The sequence below is a fragment of the Microtus pennsylvanicus genome, chromosome 3 (assembly GCF_037038515.1).
Source record: "Microtus pennsylvanicus isolate mMicPen1 chromosome 3, mMicPen1.hap1, whole genome shotgun sequence".
NCBI lineage: Eukaryota > Metazoa > Chordata > Mammalia > Rodentia > Cricetidae > Microtus > Microtus pennsylvanicus.
The window spans coordinates 88,777,420-88,798,858 of record NC_134581.1 but is presented as its reverse complement, the minus strand read 5'-3'; the positions used below and the strand labels follow the sequence as shown (position 1 = coordinate 88,798,858).

General features: G+C 40.6%; 1 protein-coding gene across 1 annotated transcript in view; it reads right to left on the bottom strand.

The window, feature by feature from the left end:
* Tmem45b (transmembrane protein 45B) overlaps window positions 1-21,439 on the bottom strand; it is a 44,830-nt gene that overhangs the window by 19,988 nt on the left and 3,403 nt on the right. The window lies entirely within an intron of this gene.

Here is a 21,439-nt window from a genome sequence, read left to right as displayed (position 1 = left end):
CAGCAGGTGGTAGTGCACACCTTTAGTCCCAGTATTCGGGAGGCAGAGGCAAGCATCTCTGTGAGTTCAAGGTCAGCCTGGTCTACAGAGCTAGTTCTAGGACAGCTAGGACTGTTACCCAAGGAAGCCTTGTCTCAACAAACAAACAAAAATAAAAAAGAAAAAATATATTAGGACAAATTCTAGAGGTTTTGTGTAATGTAGAAAAGGTGATGAAAGTTGGAATGTAAAGAAAGGTCACAGGAAATAATAAAGTTGATGATAGTTAAAAGATTCTTGAATTTGATAAACTGAAATTCAGTACCCAACATCTGAGCTCACAGAGCCTGGCAGCATGCACAGGCAAGTACAGTTTTGAGTTAGATGGGGTCCCAGTGTTGAGAGGGGGAAGTAGACATAAAAGCTTTTATTCCTAATCAAGAAGTTATCTCCAATTGACATCCACTTGCAAAGGAAAAATTAGTTTTCTCCTATGGAAAATGACTGTTTCTCACTGGGCTGTTAACCACATTTCAGGGCACGCCCCATGCTCAGTGGTAGAAGCCAACACAAAACGAACTCAGTGCTATTTTTTTTGTTTTTTATTTATTTATTTTTTTAAAAATATTAATTTATTATGTATACAATATTCTGTCTGTATGTTTGCAGGCCAGAAGAGGGCACCAGATCCCATTACAGATGGTTGTGAGCCACCATGTGGTTGCTGGGAATTGAACTCAGGACCTTTGGAAGAGCAGGCAATGCTCTTAACCACTGAGCCATCTCTCCAGCTCAGTGCTATTTTTGTAGACTTTTTGTCTCACGTTGCTTTGTTTGGACTTTTTTTTTGTTTATTGGTTTTTTGTTTGCATATTATGGTTTCCAATTTTGTGTTTTTATGTTTTGTTTTTTGTATGTGTGTGTTCTCCTTTTAAAAAAAATTCTGGTTTTGTTGTTGTTGCCACCTTAGAGAGAAAGAGACAGAGAGAGAGAGAGCAAGCATAGAGTTGGGTAGGTGGAGAGGAGTTGGAGGAGGGGGCATTATGATCAGAGCATATTGTATGACAAATTTTTCTCAAAAAGAAAACTTAAAATACAGTACCCTAAATAAAACTGATGCATAAATGCATTTTTGGTTGATTAAATAAACAAAGATAAAAAGCCTGTTTCTCTCGGCTACGACCTTTAGTTCTTTTTTTAGAAAGTGGATTCATTCACAGTTTCATATATACCCCCTACTTTGCTTCCTTAGATCGCACTGAGTTCTTAATTAACTTTAGATAAATACTTCTGTTATATATCACATGTAAATACCATGTCAGATACAGAGCACAAAGGAGAAAGTCCAGATCCGGACTATGATGGCCAATACATTTGATATGATCCAGGAACTTTTTCCTTAGTTGCTTTGCCAGCTTCTTCTACATCCTGAGACTGCTTTCTTGTCTTCCCAGTTTCATCTAAATCAAATCTTAGGAATAAGCTGTCTTCACACCAGAGGACATGGAATATTAGGCTTCTGTATGCCTAAAATGTGATGTTGGCTAATGGGAGCTATAAACTAAAGTTCCCAGAAAAATACTGTGTCCCTGTTAAATATTTGAGGTGGACTAGAACCTCAGTGATTGTGGTGAGCCAGAGCATTGCAGACCAAAGCATATTGGTTTTTCTTAGCCGTTTGTAAGTTTGTGTTATTTTTTGAGATATGGTTTGCTGTGGAGCCTTGGTTGGCCTGGAACTCAGTGTGTAGACTAGGCTGGCCTCGAACTCATAGTTATCCTCCTGCCTCTGTTCTCAAAATGCTGGGATTAAAGGTGCACCACCATGCCTGGCTACTTAAGCCTTTCAAATAGAGCCAATTTCTCTCTCTCTTGGTTTGTGACCTGACATTCCTGCGACAGCAGCTCTTGTGCTAGAAGATTTAGGCAGCTTGCCTCAGGCAGTGCACTCCTGGGAACTCCTTATCTGAAGATAGCCCAGCCAGCCAGGTAAGCAATGGTAGATTGGGATGCTGAGAGGCCTGGGCTATAGTCTTTGAGGCATACTCCTCTCTCTCCCTCTCTCTCTCTCTCTCTCTCTCTCTCTCTCTCTCTCTCTCTCTCTCTCTCTCTCTGCTGAGAAGCTGAGGACCAAACCCAGAGCCTTGCACTTGCTAGGCAAGCGCCCTACCACTGAGCTAAATCCCCAACCCTGGCATTCTCCTTCATATACTAGACCTATACATGGAGTTTGCTTACTTTTCAGGGTGGAACCATTCATTCTTTTGTATTCCAGGGTTCATCTCTGCATTTAGATACCACAAATATCTTAAAAAATATTTCTTTGCCATTTTTATTCCCTCCCACATTACAATTATTCAAAGAACCCAACACTTATGATCTAATGTGCTTCTCTTTTAAAGTTTTGTCTGCCCTTACAGCCTGTGTGGCCCCCTCTAGGCTGGGGTTGCGTACAGCTGGCATCAAGTCAAGGCTGAAGCTGAGAGACACTTACTCACAAGGAAGCATGCAAGACCAATAGTTCCAGTCCTCTGCTAAAAAATCAAAAGCAAACAAACAAAAAGGAGCTAGAGACAGTACCTAATAATGTGGCCCATCCACAGACTGAGCACAGAGATTTATTACGAAATGGAAGAGGCTGTCACCTGTAGGGAAAGATCTGGTCTGCTAATCCCTGCCAATTAATTGTCCTGGCATAGACGCTAAAGCTACTATATCAGTCAACTGGAATTAACTTTAAAGAAAACAGTGACAACCCAAATAAAAACCATCTTTACAACCTTAAGTTGGGTGGGCAGGGAGGTAAGGGAGGATAGGAAAGAGTTGGGGAGAGGAAAGAATATGATCAAAGAATATTATGTGAAATTCTCAAATAAGTGAAAATTAATTTTTAAAATTCTTTCCTCTGATGCTTCCTTGCCTAGTCTCCTCTAACACACCTTATAAATGGTTTACCTATCCAAAACATTTTTTGTTTTGTTGATACAACAACAAAAGATTGCCCCAGCACTCTTTCCTCTGACGATGCCTGTGTTCTTCCTCTAACTCCTTGACTTACCCCCAGTACCCAGTACAGTACACTTAAGATTTTCCCCAAATTCAAAAAATCCAACTCCAATGGCAACCCTATAATTCTGTTTGTTTTCCTGGTGTTGGGAGTCTGGGCTCTGAGATACCAGGTAATCATGGAACCACTCAGCTGTGTCCTCAGTCCCACCGTTAGCCTTTGTGGAACTGTCATTTTACAACCCCAGCAGCAATGGCCGAGGTCTCCAGCGTCTCCACATTCTTGCCAGTACTTACATTTGTCTTTTTTTTTTTTTAAATTTCCATCCTAGAAGGGTATGAAGCTGTATCTCACTTTCGCTTTGTTTCTCACATGCCTGCTAAGGCGCAGACTGTTTTTATGTGTTTTCATGTGTGTTTTTTATGTGTTTTCATGTGTGTTTTTATGTGTTTTCATGTGTGTTTTTATGTGTTTTCATGTGTGTTTTTATGTGTTTTCATGTGTGTTTTTATGTGTTTTCATGTGTGTTTTTATGTGTGTTTTTATGTGTTTTCATGTGTGGTTTTATGTGTTTTCATGTATCCATGTCTTCTTTGGAGAGAGGTCTTTCAGTTGTGTTGTCCACTTGTGATTGGGTTGTCATTTTAGTGTTGGATTTTAATATGTGTTTGGGGTACAAACAAGTCAGAGAAATGACTTGCAAATATTTTCTCTACGTATGTAAGTTATGTTTTCACTTTCGTTCTTTCTTTCCTTTATTTATTTATTTATTTATTTGGCTCCGCCAGCCTCTGCCTCCCAAGTGCTGGGATTATAGGTGTGTGCCACCACCTCCTGGCTGTTTTCACTTTCTTAATGGTGTTCTTGATATACAGAAATTTTTATTTTATTCTTTTGAGACAGGGTCTCACTGTGTAGCCTTGACTGATTTGGAACTCACTCTGTAGACCCGACTGGCCTTGAACTCACAGAGATCCACCTGCCTCTGCCTCCTGGGATTAAGTGCTACTCACACTTGGCAATTTTTTTTATGTTCTACTTTATCTTCTCTAATTTTGTTGGTTTTACTTTTGATATCATATCCATTTAACCAAAGGTCAAGAAAAATTCACTCCTATGTTTTCTTCTAAGAGTTTTATATTTGTAGTGCCTGTATCATGTAGCTGATTTGTTTTGAACTAACTCTGTTCCACTTGTGAGGTTCCAGTTCCATTCTTTCACATCAGTGTCAAGTGTCCCAGCAAACTGTTGAAAAGTTGACTCTTTTCCCAATGAATTGTCTCGGCACCTTGTTTTCATCTTCTACTCTTTTTTTAAAAGATCTTCTTCCGTGCCTCCCTCCCTTCCTCCCCGCCCCCCAGCCTCTGTAAACCTTCTGTTTCAGTTTTTCCTTCAACCTTGTTTAAGATAAGGTTTCTCGTTATCTTCCCTGCATGCCAGGCTAGCTGGCCCTCTAGTTTCTGGGGATTCTCTTGTCTTTACCTCCTATGCCGCGATCATGTCTGAATTCCCGTCCATTTTAGAGATCTGAACGCTGGCCCTCATGCTTACGTGTTAAACAGTGAGCTATTTCTCCAGCCCCAGCTTTCTACTCTGGAAAGCACACTTTGTGACTTGTCAAGGGAGGACCTTGCCTTTAACCTGTTCAAGCGGTGTTGATGTGAGATTAGTTAATCCAGCATGACACATGTAATAAAACCTTTTCTAGAGTCTAGAAAGAGTGAAAATAAAGGGAGGATTCCTGTCACTCAGGGGGAAATGACACAAAGACAATAGGCAGGAAATGTCTCAAAAGCTTCCTTGAAAATCAGGCAGGCATTAGTCAGCTAATGTGGGCGTGGTTCCAGGAAGGGCCCATGCCACTTGCAAAGCCCGGCAGATATTAGCAGCTGATTTCTGATAGAGCAAATCAGTGCCGGAAGAATAGTGCTATATTCATCATCCTTGCTCTCTCACCTCAATTAGCAAGAAAGATCATGAGTCACCATCTTCCTTGGGCTCACCAGGTATTAAACTTTGAAATTTGGAACTTGATTAAAGAGTATACTTGAAAGGTCAAATCAGACCGACACAGTGATCCTAGATGCCCAAGGATCTCTGGGAAAGTGTATACACCAACTCACATATGGCCCGAGAAAGCCCAAGGTAGAAAAGATCGAAGTGAAGTGTGAAATCAGTATACATGCATCCTATTTCCTGAAGGCACCCGGGTTCCCAGAGTTTCCTTAGAGCGGAGCACGGTCATAAAGCATGAAGCATAGAGTGTCAGACGGACACTCAGTCTTGGTTTTGCCACTTCTGCTGTAAAACCCTTTGGTCACATTTCCTAGATTTGTGCTTCTCAGCGTTTGTAAAATGGGAACTCCCACTGTATCCGGTTTCTCCTCGCTGAAACAGAATGTCTGTCATAGACGCCTCAGGGGAGAGAGGCTTGTTTTGCTTAGATGCCTCAGTCCACCAGGGCAGCCAGGGCGTGGCAGCGAAGAGCAGTTCAGGCATGGGTCAGTGCCGGGCAGCAGAGAAAAGGAACTCCAGCTCTCTGGGCTCCTTTACCCTTTCATTTTAGAGGAGCCTGTGGGATGGTGCCATGCATATTCACGATGACTCTTTTCCCATCAGTTACCCTGTTGGGATGTCCTCCATTGAATTCTATCTTGAATGCCTAAGTGATTCTAATTTGGATCTACTTATAATGAAGAGCATTGCTTATAATCTGCTTATAACCACACCTCCATTATGGGGGAATATTGTGAGAATTAGCTGAAAATAACTAAGAATTAACTAGAGTAAGTGTTTTATAAATGGGCATTTCCTCTTTAATCTGGTGATTTTAGTTTGGTTTTTTTTTTTTTTTTTTTGGTTTTTCGAGACAGGGTTTCTCTGTGGTTTTGGAGCCTCTCCTGGAACTAACTCTTGTAGACCAGGCTGGTCTCGAACTCACAGAGATCCACCTGCCTCTGCCTCCCGAGTGCTGGGATTAAAGGCGTGCGCCACCACCGCCCGGCTAATCTGGTGATTTTAATACCTGGTCCCAGTATCAATGGGGAGAAACCTGGATTCTATCCTCAGAGCAATATACTGTTGAACAAAATCTATCGTCTATTGCTTGTCAATATCGGACCCCTTGAAGGGCATCAAATGCCAAGATGGTGAAGGCTGAGGATATTTTTGTAATGGATATGGAGTGTACATTTGGTTTGTATGGTGCATGTATTTCTAGATTTATTTTTATGTGAATGTGTAAGTGTCTGTGTGAGTGTGTAGCCCGAGGAAACCAGGAGGTGGTGTCAAACCCCTTGGAGCTGTAATTACAGGTGGTTGTGAGCCACCCTATATGGGGACTGGGGACCAAACCAGGATCGTCAAGAGCATCAAGCACTCCTAATTGCTGAGCCATCTTTTCAGCCCCAGAATACGTATACATTAAATTAATGATTTTTTTACTTGGAGTAACTATTTTCTGTTCAGGTTTAATCTGGAATGCACCCAGACCTGCTGTTTGCACTGTTCTGGGAGTTGCTTAGTAACAGACTGTGGGCGTGTGGTGGACAATCACTTGCATACTGCATGATTTTCCTATGTGGCCATGGTCATAAAGTCCACTAAGGCCCATCCCTGCTGTTAGCAGTGTGACCCGTTGAAGCAGGTTTAGAGTGCACTGCCCTCTAAAACTTTGCAGCCACTACCACCTTTGAAGAACAACACACTTGGAAGGAGTAAGACCAGACCGGAGTCTGAAATTGCTTAGCATCATCATTTGGAACAAAAATACCATGAACAAGGAGGGCTCAGTTCCTGTCTAGTTTGATAGTTTGATCTTGGTTTCTCTCTCTCTCTCTCTCTCTCTCTCTCTCTCTCTCTCTCTCTCTCTCTCTCTCTCTCTCCCCCCCCCCTAAGGAAAATACTACATTGAATTCAGAAAGGGCAGAGATAATGAAAATATCTCTGTAAAGCCTTCAAGTCAAATTCTCAGGCTGTGAATACTCTTATCTCTGAGGCCCTTGAATGTCCAGTTCATTTGGCCACTTGTTGGTTGTTCTTGTGTTTGTCTGTTTTGAGACAGGGTGTTATTATTATGTGATCCACCAGGTCTGGAACTCACCTAAGTGGCTTTGAACTCACTCTGTCCTCCTATTCCTGCCTCCTGTGCTGGGATATAGGCATGTACCTGACAGCAGATCACTTCTTTTGGTGTTCACATTTTTTTTTTTGAGTTTTTATTTGATTGTGTAGATTAACCTCTTGCCAGATGAATAGCTGGAAAAGTTTTTCTCTTGTTCTGCAGGCTGCTCTGCTAATTTTTTTCTTTTTCTCAGGGGTCATTTGTTACATGCAAGCTTACTTCCATCTCTCATTCTTCCTGTAAAAGTGTATAGCTGTAGATTAAGTACCATTTCCATGGTGCTCATTCCTATAACTTCATTTCTAGCATGAGCGCATCAGATTCATAACCTGACACTCTGCTAATGTGACAGATACACAGAAGCACATAGATGATTCTTAGACCCTTCAAAGCCAGTGTGTCCCAGATCAAATTCATCATCTTCCCTGCCGCCAAGGTGGCTTCCCTTCTTATATCCCAAACTCGAGGTGATGCGGGAGGGTCATCTGTCTATGTGTTATTTTCATTGGTTAATAAAGAAACTGCCTTGGCCCTTTGATAGGACAGAAAATTAGGTAGGTGGAGTAGACAGAATAGAATGCTGGGAAGAAGGCAATGAAGCAGATGCTATAGCTCTCCTCTCCAAGATGGATGCAGGTTAAGATCCTTCCTGGTAAGCCACCACTTCGTGGTGCTACATACATTATTAAAAATGGGTTAATCAAGATGTGAGAGTTAGCCAATAAGAGACTAGGACTGATGGGCCAGGCAGTGTTTAAAAGAATACAATTTGTGTGTTGTTATTTCGGGATATAAGCTAGCTAAGGCAGCTGGGAGCCAGGTGGTGGGAAGCGGCCCGCAGCTCCCTCTACATCGAGGACTCTTAAAGCCAGTATCCTAGGAGAACTTTTGGGCTCATCATCCTCTCTTATGATTCCCCAAGCCACATTCACCTACACTCAAAATGCTGCTTATTTTGTTTCCCTAAATAGTCTAGCATTCTCGTTTCCTTCTGTTTTGGCAACAATAACCACATTTTATTCCTCGGTTTGTTTGTGTTTTTCTTGTCTTGGCTACTTACAGTGCTCAGGTCCTGCTCCCCATCAAACTTCCTTCTGTCTAGTCATCATCTGTGATAAACCTGACGATACTACAATCAAGTGTAAAGCATTTCACAAACTGCCTACCATGTGAGGTGGTCCACATCAATTTATACTGCATGCATACAAGACGTAGTTCCTTCCCACTCATTGACCTGTTCGCTCTACCATGAACCTTACAGATACCTTTGCTTTCACTGTTCCTACCACCTAATATGCTCTTTCCACCTGACTCACAGGAACTCAGTTTTCAATACTCAGTCCTTGTCTCCTCTAGAAAGTCTTCTGGAAGCTTCCAGAACTGGCTAAATACCCCACCTCAAACCATGTCTTTCCATTTAAGATATCTTTTCATCTCCCTCTGGCATGATATGTAATATCTCTAAAGGTCCTAATTTATTCAGAATTAGAACTTATTACCCACTAATTATTCACTTATTCCATTATATGTGGGTAACAATACTTTATTTATTCATTTTTAATTTAACACATGTGTACTATACATACATCATTTTCTTCTTCTGTCCCTCCATATCCTCCCACATTATCTCCACTCCCTCTGACATGCATGGCCTCTTTCTCTTTAATTATTATTGTTACACACATATAAAGAAGTTAGCATATAAATAACGAACTGGCGAGTTCATCCAGGGTTTACAAGTGTTTATCCTAAAGTAGTCAGTTTTTCGTGTGTTTAAAGAGGTTTCACTGCTTTGAAATCTTGTTTTTAAATATGATTCACATTTTTCAATAGGAAAGAAGAAACACAGAAGCATTATCAGCAACTTTAAAGTAGGAACAGAGTCAAGAACAGAATCCACCTGCTGAACAGCTATGTGTCTGCCTGGATCTGCTATCGTTAGAACTTACAGTGTCTCCAAAGGTCAGTGTGTTAAAGGCTAGGTTCACAGTGTAGTGGTATTGGAAGGTTGTTTGGGATGACTTTCCATGAAGATAGGCACCCTGGCTCCTTCTTTTCTGTCCCATCCCAGCATGAGGTCAGCTGTTTTTATCTGTCACACCTTCTATTTATGATGAGCCACCACAGGTCCAAAGTCACAGGACAAATGGTCATAGACCACAGTGGTTTTGGCTCGTGGTGAGCCTAAAGAAACTTCTTTATAGGAGGATTATCTCAGGTATTTGACACAGCAATAATCCTACTACTGACAGAACTATACAGTTTTTTAAAAAAAGCTACTAAGTATTATTTGTGGCACTGAGCATTGAACTAGGGGATGAGAAGAAAGTATTCCACTACTGAGCTATTCCTCTAGACCCTTTTTAAAAACTTTGAGACAGGTGGCCTTGCTAAGTTTCAAAGGCTGACTTTGAACTTGCAAAACCTCTTGCCGTAGCCTCCCAAGTAGCTGAGAGTACAGGCATGAGCCGCCACTGTTGTGGGAACTTCTAGTTTCCCCAGGAGAAGGAAAGCTATGGATACCATCAAACTTAATCAAGATTCAGTTTAAAAAGGAGAAACCTCTTGATAAAGAGAAATGACAGCTCATCCACAGAGGTGACAATCAACAGGTTGTAAGGAAACCTCATAAGGGTTGGGGCAGGGTATTTGTATTTGCAGGAAAATACCCATCTTCGAAAAGTCAAGAGACCTTGGACATCTAAATTCTTAAAGAAGAAAAGATAGCTATTAAAAAAATCACCAAGCAAAGAAAAGTCTAATTTATGATACCAATATACTCTGCAGGGTAATATTTTATTTACAAACATATAATGGTAGTTCCCAATTAAAAACCAAAGCTGGCTTTGAAGTTGGACAGTGGCTATCCTTCTTTAAATCCAAGCATGTTGTTAAAAAAAAACATGAGAGTTTCTGTCTCATATCAGGAGCCACCTTGTGTGGGACAGAAGGAAGATAAAATCTAGGGACTAAGGTTATCAAAACTCTGCTCTCAAAAATTTTACTTCTCCCCATACCTATTTTTGTCTCTATAGTATCTTTTGTTAAATATATGTCTATAGAAATTCAAATTTTCTGTTTTAATATAAATAATGTTTAAGTTTTCCACAATGAACAATAAATTTTCCTGTAGTAATCTTTACAGTCTCCAGGAAGAAGATGGGGACCCACAACAACGATTCCACCTGTTTGATATGATGCCATTATGCTGATAGTACCACTTTAAGATCGGTTTTGGTGTACTTCCCACTTTCTCTTCTATAAGGTTTAATGTGGCTGGCTTTATGTTGAGGTCTTTGATCCATTTGGACTTGAGTTTTGTGCATGGTGATAGATGTGGGTCTATTTATTCTTCTTCATGCTGATATCACGAATTGGCACAGGGAACCACTTCCTAAGTATAACCCCAGAAGCACAGACACTGATAGATAAGTAATAAATGGGACATCCTGAAACTAAAAAGCTTCTGTAAAGCAAAGAACACAGTTAACAAGATAAAATAACAGCCTACAGAATGGGAAAAGATCTTCACTAACTCCACATCAGACAGAGGTCTGATCTCCAAAATATACAAAAAATTCAAGAAATTGGTCATCAAAAGAACAAATAATCCAATAAAAAAATGGAGTATAGACCTAAACAGAGAACTCTCAACAGAGGAAACAACCTTCCTCAAGACCCAGTAATACCACTTTTGGGTATGTATCCAAAGCATGCTCAATCGTGCCACAAGGACATGTACTCAACTATGTTCATAGCAGCTTTGTTTTTCATAGCCAGAACCTGGAAACAACCTAAATGCCCACCCATTGAAGAATGGATAAGGAAAATGTATATTTACACAATGGAGTACTACAGAACAGACAAAATAATGACGTCTTGAATTTTGCAGGAAAATGGATGGAGCTAGAAAACATCATATTGAATGAGGTAATCCAGATACAGAAAGACAATTATTACATGTACTCACTCATAAGTGGTTTTTTTTTTTTTTTTTTTTTTTTTTTTTTTGCTTTTCGAGACAGGGTTTCTCTGTGGCTTTGGAGCCTGTCCTGGAACTAGCTCTGTAGACCAGGCTGGTCTCGAACTCACAGAGATCCACCTGCCTCTGCCTCCCGAGTGCTGGGATTAAAGGCGTGCGCCACCACCGCCCGGCTCATAAGTGGTTTTTAAACATAAAGCAAAGAAAACCAGCCCACTATCACAATCCTAGAGAACCTAGACAACAATGAGGACCCTAAGAGAGACATACAGACATACATAGATCTAATCTGCATGGGAAGTAGAAAAAGACAAGATCTCCTGAGTAAATTGGGATCATGGAGACCTTGGGAGAGGGTTGAAGGGGAGGAGAGAGCCAAGGAGGGGAGCAGAGAAAAATGTAGAGCTCAAAAAAAAAAATCAATTACAAAAAAAAAAAGAGCAACAAGGGGCTGGCGAGGTGGCTCAGTGGTTAAGAGCATTGCCTGCTCTTCCAAAGGTCCTGAGTTCAATTCCCAGCAACCACATGGTAGCTCACAACCATCTGTAAAGAGGTCTGGCGCCCTCTTCTGGCCTTCAGGCATACAGACAGAATATTGTATACATAATAAAAATAAATAAATAAGTAAATAAATAAATAAATAAATAAATAAAAAGAGCAACAAGAAAAAAAAAAGATCGGTTTTGGGTTACAAACTGCTCAAGATGATTCTAACTCGGCTAGCTGAGATGGTGCACCTTCTTACAATGTTCTGGCCAGAACTCCAAATAAGAACTTCAGAAAGACACTACTGACTACTCAGAGACTTTCTGCAGTTGTACCAGACAGTAATCTTGAAACTTAACCATCATTTTAGTTTTATTCATTTATTCATTTATTCATTCATTTATTTATTTATTTATTTATTTATTTTAAAAAAGAAAACAAACTATCTTTTTTTCATTATACATACCAATCCAAGTTCCCACTCCCTCCCCTCCTCCCACATCATTTTAGATTTTACAGGATCCCATAGAAATAACATCCCCCATAATAGCTGAAATGATAGCTAAAAACCCATGTCCCCTCTCCAAACCAAGTTTGTCCTTAGGCTTAGGGACATTTATTAGCGTTGGTTAAAAGAAAATGGTATAGAATGGAAATGAAGTAGGCTCAGGGATATCTTTTGAAAAAAAAAGAAAATTGATGGGATGGGATAATAGATAGATTAGCGTATTACTTGTGAGCTATTCTTTTTAGACAATTTACATTGGTATAGATTCTTATATATTGGTAAAAATTCAAATTATATTTGTTATATTGAATCTGCTCCCATTTCTGTTTACAATATTTGTGCACCTATGCAAAGTTATTTTGTCATATTATATGCATGCGTATTTCTACCTCTGCTTAAGATATTTTGTATATTGATGCATTTTTAGAATATATTTATCATATTGCACTATACATTTCTACCTCTGATCAAGATACATATATATATATGTATATATATTGTTTACATTTTGAGGTCATTGTCCTCATTTGCTGCACATTTGTTTATTTTTTTCCGTTTATTTATTTATTAAAGATTTCTATCTCTTCCCCGCCACCGCCTCCCATTTCCCTCCCCCTCCCCAAATCAAGTTCCCCTCCCTTCTCAGCCCATAGAGCTATCAGGGTTCCCTGCCCTGTGGGAAGTCCAAGGACCACCCACCTCCATCCAGGTCTAGTAAGGTGAGCATCCAAACTGCCTAGGCTCCCACAAAGCCAGTACGTGCAGTAGGATGCACATTTGTTTAAAGACTGCTGATTTTTAAATATGAAGCCTTAGTCTTTAAAGCTATAAAGATATTAAGAATTACAGGTAGATAGTCATCCATGTTTGTCATAGTTAGACTATATCAAGTTCTTTAGATGCATAGAGATTATATTCTGCATAGACAGGTAATCTTCAAGCACTTCAAAGAACTTCAAATTCAAAAATATGGCATTTAAGTAACTTAGGATTCTATTGACGATTGCTCCTGGCAGCACCGACCTATTCCCAAGAGTTCCACTTGGAGTTTGTTTTCTTCTTGGAAAAACTGGTCTTTGGGCAAAGAACTGCCCCTGCCTTGACTAACAAAATGCATGATGTACAAACTGGAAAGCAGAATACGTATTACCAAGTCTGGCTGCAGCATGGGGTACAACCTTGGACACCCCTGGAACAAAACTTCTCTGCACTCTCGGGAAACACTTCCTGGGAGATTTCACCTCAGTAATATTGTCTCTTCTTAATCATCACTAATTTCTTAGCTCCACCTGACCAGAATCAATTGTCCAGTAATGTAAAGGTTTCACTTCAGTAATTCAGGTATCTTGTTAACCACAGCTGATTCTTCAACCCTAGCTAACCAGAACCACAGGATCTTAATTCAAAATAAGAAATGGCCCTAATAGAGCTTTTAGACTTCCTCTGAAACTTTGCAAGCCGGGCCTCTATTTTCTGCGCTGCTCTTAACATTCTTCTCTTCCAGGTTCCCAAAAGACATCCCACTGAGGTCCCAATGCTCAATGGCTTTCTTAGCTCAAAGTTCCAAAGTCCTTCTCTATTCTTCCCCAAAACATGGTCAGGTCTGCCATAGTAATACCCCACTCCTGATACCAAACTCGTCTTAGTTAGGACTTCTACAGCTGTGAAGAAACGTCATGACCAAAAAGCAAGTTGTGGAGGAAAGGCTATATTTAGCTCATACTTCAGCATTGCTGTTTATTACTGCAATAATAAGGAAGGCAAGACAGAAACTCAAAACAGGGCAGGATCCCAGAGGCAGAAGCTGATGCAGAGACCATGAAGGAGTGCTGCTTACTGGCTTGCTTCCCTTGGCTTGCTCAGCTTACCTTCTTATAGAACCCAGGACCAACAGCCCAGGAATAGCACCACCCTGATGTGGAATCCCCCTCTGTATGCTGTGTATATGTTTTATTACCATCAGTTAATAAAGAAGCTGTTTCAGCCACTGGCTTAGCAGAGCAAAGCCAGGTGGGAAATCCGAACAGAGATATAGAAAGTAGGTAAAGTCAGAGAGATGCCATGGAGCCGTTGAAGGAGGCAGATGCTGTGCAGCTGTCCAAGAAACAAGAGGTAACAAACCACAAGCCTCGGTAAAATATAAAATAATAGAAATGGGTTAATTTAAGATATAAGAGCTAGCCAGAAACATGCCTGAGTCATTGGTCAAGCAGTGTTATAATTAATATAGTTTCTATGTGATCATCCAGGTCTGAACGACTGGGAAATGAACAAGCAGTCTCCTTCTATACCACCCTTCCTCATTGGTCACTAAATGAAAAAATGCCTTAGAGCTGGATCTCAAGGAGGCATCTTCTCAGCTAAGGTTCCTTCCTCTGATGACTCTTTTTTATGCTAAGCTGACACACAGAACCACCCAAACCACTGAACTCACATGGTGAAAGGAGACAACTGACCCCTGCAAGTTGTCCTCTGACCTTCATGTGTGCAGCATGGCAAGTTCATGCACTCACAAATGGACACACACACCACATAAGTGTAAAATATATTTGAAGAGAAATAAACTGGAGTAGAACTATTTCTGAGAAACTAATTATACATTTAATGATAAACCAACAAAAAACACGCTCTACCTAATTAATTACCACACAAAGAAGGCCACCATTGTGCAAGCTGAGTTCATAGACCACGATGCTTGCCTTTTCCTTTTCTTCCTATTTTATCCCTTCCTTCTTTCTTCCTCCTTTTTTCTTTTTTTCTTTTTTTTGGTTTTTCGAGACAGGGTTTCTCTGGCTTTGGAGCCTGTCCTGGAACTAGCTCTGTAGACCAGGCTGGTCTCGAACTCACAGAGATCCGCCTGCCTCTGCCTCCCGAGTGCTGGGATTAAAGGCGTGTGCCACCATCGCCCGGCTTTTTTTTATTTATTTATTTATTTTCCTCCTTTTTTCTTTTGTCTCCTTTTTCTATCTATGTTGCTCAGGCTGTCCTGAAACTCACTATATATTCTCGGCTGGCTAAACTCACGATCCTCCTGCCTCAGCCTCCTGAGTTTTAGGATTACAGGTAAGCAACACTACGTGTGGCGACGTGCCATTCTTTACCAAGGTCACTTCAATAAGTTATAAATAGCAGAACCCAAAGCAAGAGAAAATGTCCATTGACAATGAACACGGGACCGGTGAGATGACCCAGTGTGTAGAAGTGTGCTCACCCCTGGAGCTCGCAGATGTCAGGAGAGAGCTGACTCTGGAGCATTGTTCCCTGTCCCTGACCTCCACACAAGCTGTTGCCTGTGCACACTGGCACACACATATAGTTGAGATATTGCAGCATTGTCCTCAGTAGAAGGTTTCTTTCTGGTGATCTTTTCTTGGTCATAGTTTATTCTTATCAGCAGAGCAGGCTGAGGTTGCGACACCAAGGGTGGGGATGAGAAGCACAGCAGAGCCGAGAGGTGGCAGTTTTGAAGGCTGCAGTAGTAGTCGCAGCAATAGCAAGGCCAGGAGAGTCACGGAAGAATTCCAGACAATGGATGGAGCAGAAATGATGGGAAGTAGAGGTGATGAACCAAAGAAAGAAAACTGTGAGCCCCAGTCATGACAAACATTTCAGAGGACTGCTAAACCCCAGAATTTTACACATCTGGACCAAGAGCTATAGCGCTAACAGCTGCCCAGGCTTGGGGAGCCTGAGAGCTGTAATGTGTCACTGGAGAGCCGAGGGTCCCATTCCTTGCAGCCTGTATCAGAGCTGTAATACTAGAAGGTACTATCTGCTGCTACTCACGGATGCTGGGCCACCGCCACTGAAAACAAGAGGGCAGTATCTGTCAAGTCCTGAGGTTATTGGTAGTTAAAGACTCAAAGAGCAAACCTCCAACCTGAGTTCATAGAACATAAGTCTCTGGCATCAAAGGTCCAGAGCATATGTGCCTAGCCCTCAGGGTTTGGAACTGTAAGTCTCTCGGCCACCAGTCCAGCCCACAGGTCTTGAGTGCTGAAGACTCAGGGTCTGCCATCACCGGAAATGCTTCCCATTGCAAACCCACAACTCTTATCCAATTAGGGCGAAAGGACTGGCAGCTGATGAGTAACATAAGGTTGCGTTTTTCCTTCCTTCCTTCCTTCCTTCCTTCCTTCCTTCCTTCCTTCCTTCCTTCCTTCCTTCCTTCCTTCTTTCCTCCCTCCCTCCCCTCCTCTTCCTCCTTCTCCTCTTCCTCCTCCTCCTCCTCCTCCTCCTCCTTCTTCTTCTTCATCTCACTCTAGTTTCTGAGTTAACCATATGTTTGAAACTTGATCTTCTCTTCTAATGCTGGCCAGCAGCAGTAAATGACAGCTCCCAGGCAGCTATGAAATCACAAGGGCAGACAACCTACACTCCACAGCATTCTGTGCCACTAAGGTAAATGGTCGTGGAACAGTGCAATAGATGTATTTTTGGCTTATGACATTTTCCATTTACAATGTGTTTTTCAGGACATATAACAAAACCATAACTCAAGGAACATCTATATTTTAGTCCAGAATTCAGGAAGGATATTGCTTGGTATTGCAGACCTCAGACCAATACAATGAATCAGAAGAAGTCATGTGATTGATGTATGTAGGAAATTACCCAGGGATCACATGCCAAAAAGGAGCAATTGTGTAAACATCAGAGGACTCCATCTTGGTTGGTATTCTTTAATGAAGTAAATTTGAGAATGCAACTTGAGGTATTTGTTTGATTTTCCTTGAACCAAATTTTCATCTTTGAGAAGATTGGATTTGATAATCTTTAAGACTCTATGCAGCTCTAAATCACTCTCCCTACAACACCAAAGCTGGGAATAAAATGGGCTGAACAAAGTATCTCTAAATTATCTCCTAAGAGTTCTAAGAATCAAGACTAAGTGCTCAGTGTCCATCAAACAGTTTGTATTAACATTACTTCGAACAACTGATTTTATGATACATTGTATACTTTTATATTTTTGTATGATTTAATTTCAATAAGAATTTCAAAATGATAATTTGTCTAATTGGAAGACTGAGGCAGGGGATTTGAAAGCTTTACCCTGGGGTACGCAGTGAGACCCTGTCTTTGAACACCTTTAATCCCAGCACTCAGGAGGCAGAGGTAGGGGGATTTTTTGAGTTTGAAGCCATCTAGTCTACAGAGTGAGTTCTCTACCACTGATGGACCTGCCGAGACAGCAACCAACTCAGGGCCCACTGCAGCTGAAGAATGGGGACTCTGAAGTTGGTTGCAAACCAGGCTGTCATTCTTCTCTCAGGAAATCCACAAAATCTAGATTTTTATCTACGGGGTCCCCAGCAACTGCCACTGGGACCACCATCTATGAGGACAGAAACCGTGGTGAGTACAGACAACCTCTTAACAGTGCCTCCACTAGCTGCTGCCCATGCCAACAGGGTGGGGTTGCAGTAACCACACCTGAGCAAACAGTGCCTTGGCTGGTCCCAACTCACAGAAAACTGCATAGCAGAGGAACTGAGAATCCCTGAAAGTCAGAACTAGTTAAAATCAATGAGTTTAGCCTGGAACAGAAAGACTGAAAAATAATACCCAGGCAGGAGGTTTCATTATTTTGTATCTCCATTCAGTCCTAGCACCCCCACGGCTTCTGCTTATCAAGCAATGCCCTTTGTGCACGTCCCTCTACTGTTCAAACACTGCCTTTAAAAAGGCCATTATTGCCCTGATACCAAAAATTATTGGCCAGTTCCCTTGATGAACATAGACACAAAAATTTTCAATGTAACACTTGCAAACTGAGTTCAAGAACACATCAAAAAGGTTGTTCCTCATAATCAACTTGACTTTATTCTAGGGATTTAGGGATCAATAAATATAACCTATTAATGAATGTAATCTATCACATAAGTGGACTAAAAACAGAAATCACATGATCATCTCAATATATTCAGAAAAGACTTTCGACAAAACTCAACATAACCTTGGGAGAAAAAACCCTTGAAAGACTAGTGGTGGAGGGAACGTATCTCAACACAATAAAGGTCATGTACAACAAACATATAGCCACCATCTTGTTAAATAGGGAAAAACTGAAGGATATTCTCACTGAGACTGAGGACAGGACAAGGCTGCTCGCTCTTTCCTTTTCGGTTCAATACAGTGCTTGAAATCTTAGCTGGAGTAGTTAGACCAGAGGAGTAAGAAAAAGGGATACACACAGTAATGGAAGCAGTCCTATTGGATGATGATGTGATTCTATCCATGAATGATCCTCAAAACTCCAACAGAAAACTCCCAGAGCTGATGAATGGTTTCAGCATAACTAACATATCCAAGTCTGTGCCCTTCTTACCTACAAGGACAAACACACCAGGAAAGAAATCAAGGAAACAACCCCATTTACCATAGCTTACAAAGAACATTCCTTAGAACAAACCTAAACAAGGAAGTGAATTACTTATAAATGAAAAAAAATTGTTCTGGGGGATTTTTTGAGGGTTTCTCTGTGTAATAATCCTGGATGTCCTAGAACTTTGTAGACCAGACTGTCCTCAAACTCAGAGATCTGCCTACCTCTGCCTCCTGAGTGCTGGGATTAAAGGTGTGCACCATCACAGTCTGTCTTATAAATGGAAATTTTAAAACATTAAAGAAACTGAGGAAGAAATCATAAGATGGAAAGACTACCTATGATTATGGATCAGTAGGATTAATATTGTGAAAAGGTCACTGTATCAAAGTCAACCCAAATGTTCAATGTAATTTGCATCAGAATTACAATCAATTTTTCACAGAAAAAAAAATCCTAAAATTTATATGGGAGCAGAAATGATGCCAGAGAGTCAATGATCCCAAACAATAAATACTGCTGGAGGTGTCAGGCTCCGGATGTCAAGGCCCACTACAGTGCCGCAGTGACAAAGAGAGCATGACACTGCCCCAACGTAGACACACTGGTCAAAGGAGTAAAGACTCAGACAGTAGTCTAAAGACATTCAGCAACCTAATTCTTGACAAAGATAACTAAAATACACATTGAAGAAAAGAGAGCATCTCAAAATATGGTGCTGGGAAAGCTAGATATTTACCTGTAAAAGAATGAAAACTGGATATCTTCCTGGAGAAGAATAAAAGTTCATTCTTTAAATTTTTGGTAAAAGATTATTCTATTTTTCATGCATTATTGTTTTGCCTGAATGTATGCATTGCCTGCAGAGCCCCCAAAGAGGGCATTTTTATGGATGGTTTTGAGCTGCAGTGTGAATTCTGGGAACCAAACCTGAATCTTCTACAAGAGTAGTAAGTGTTCTTGACTGTTAAGCCATCTTTCCAGCCCTGAAAGGTGATTATTTCTCACCATGTACAAAAATTAATTCCAAAAGCATGAAAGACTTGAATACTAGACCCAAAGCTCTGAAATGAAGAAGAAGAAGAAGAAGAGGAGGAGGAGAAGGAGAAGGAGAAGAAGAAGAAATGAAGAAGAAGAGTCCACTTCAAGATATAGACTCAGACAAGGCCTTTCTGAAAAGGACCTGATTTTGCAATAAGTAATACCAAAATCACAAATGGAATATCATGAAATTAAAAAGTTACTGTACTCCGGAGTCAACTGTTAATCAACTAAAGAGGTAGCCTCCAGAACGGGGATTTTTTTTTTTTTGCCAGCTATACATCTGACAGAGGATTAGTATGTAGAATATAAAAATAACTAAATACAAAGAAAGTAAACAGTGCAATTTAAGAAAGTGGACTCTGGAACTGAACACAGTTCTCAAAAGAATAAATATGACTAATAAACATTTTAAAAAGCACTCATCGTCCCCAGCAATCAGAGAAATAAAAATTAAAACTACACTGAGATTTCACCTTACCGTATTCAGAATGGCTAAGATCAAGAAAACCAAAACCAATAATTGACATCCAGGACGTTGGGCAGGAGAATGTTTATCCACTGCTGGCAGACTATAAATAGGTGCAGCCACTTTGGAAGTCAGTGTTCAGACTCCTCAAAGAGCTAGAGGCAGATGTATCATATGATACAGCTATGCCCTCTGAGGCATATACCCAAAGCTCTCTAAACCATCACAGGCTTACTTGCCTGTTCATGCTCATTGCTGTTCTAATTGCACAAGCTAAGAAATGGAATCGATACAATGGAATTTTATCCATCTGTAAAGAAAAATGAAATTATAAAATATGCAGGAATTGTATTAAAACTGGAAAATACTCGGTTATGTAAGGCAATTTAGGCCCAGAAGGACAAATGCCACATACTCTGTCTCATAGGTAGATCCAGCTTGGACTTAGATTTGGGTGTAACTTAGGGTACCTGTACAAGCCAGGGAAATAGAAATGAGCAAGTGCACAGGGGTTTAGGAAGATCTTAAGGGAAGGGGAATAGTAGAACACGGGATATAAAGGAGAAAGGGCAACAATGGCGGGTGTTAGGTAAAGACGGGTGGGATTGCAAAGGGAAGGGTTGTGGGAGGGTAACTAACACTTAGGAGATTTGAAAAAGCCATATAGAAATCAATTTTATAAGCTCACTGAAAAATATGATTTAAAATGTTTGAATAGAAGTACCCTAGATGGAGGGATAATTCTCTTTCCAGAAGCTATTTTATTAAACAAAAATCCCAGTGCCTGATATGGGATACCCCTTTGTGTTGTTGGTGAGAGACAGCTCAGCAATCCCTAAAACAATACAAGTTATTACCATTACTCTTGATTACCCACCAGAACATGATGGTAAGATTCTCTTGGTGAAGACACTACATATTTTGGTCATGAGACAGTCAATCCAGTATTGAACTGGGCACTTCCTCCCTGCTGACTAGCTTTTGTGGTGCTAAAAAAATTCTTTGTATGCTACCAAGGGAAAAAAGTCATCAATAGTTTTATCCAGCTGTGAATTCTTGAGAACTACATTAATGACTGGCCTGGAAAGATATTATGGGTGTTGCAATAGTGGCATGAATGTTATGGGAATAATTGGTGTCTTTTTATTGGATATAAGTCCCACTCCACAGGAGGGAGCTCATTCTTGTATAAACCTGGCCAGGAATCTGTGGTTGGAGAGGTCATAAGCCCTGGGGGAGAGCCTACTACTATTATTATGCTAAATATAGTATCAAACTGCTTTCAAAATAATTTTATTCATACCCATAAATTAAGGCAGCTCTTAGTCCTCATCTGAGACGCTTTTTTTTTTGCCATGGGTGGTGGTTAATGAAGAGACATGCAATTGGTCAACATGCAAAGAATAAGTAACCATTGGAGTATTCAGCATTAAATGAGTGCTTATGCTGTAGGGTATTTGTACACCATGTGAAGGTATATTGCTGTTGGTGTAATAGAAAGTTAAATGGCCAATAGC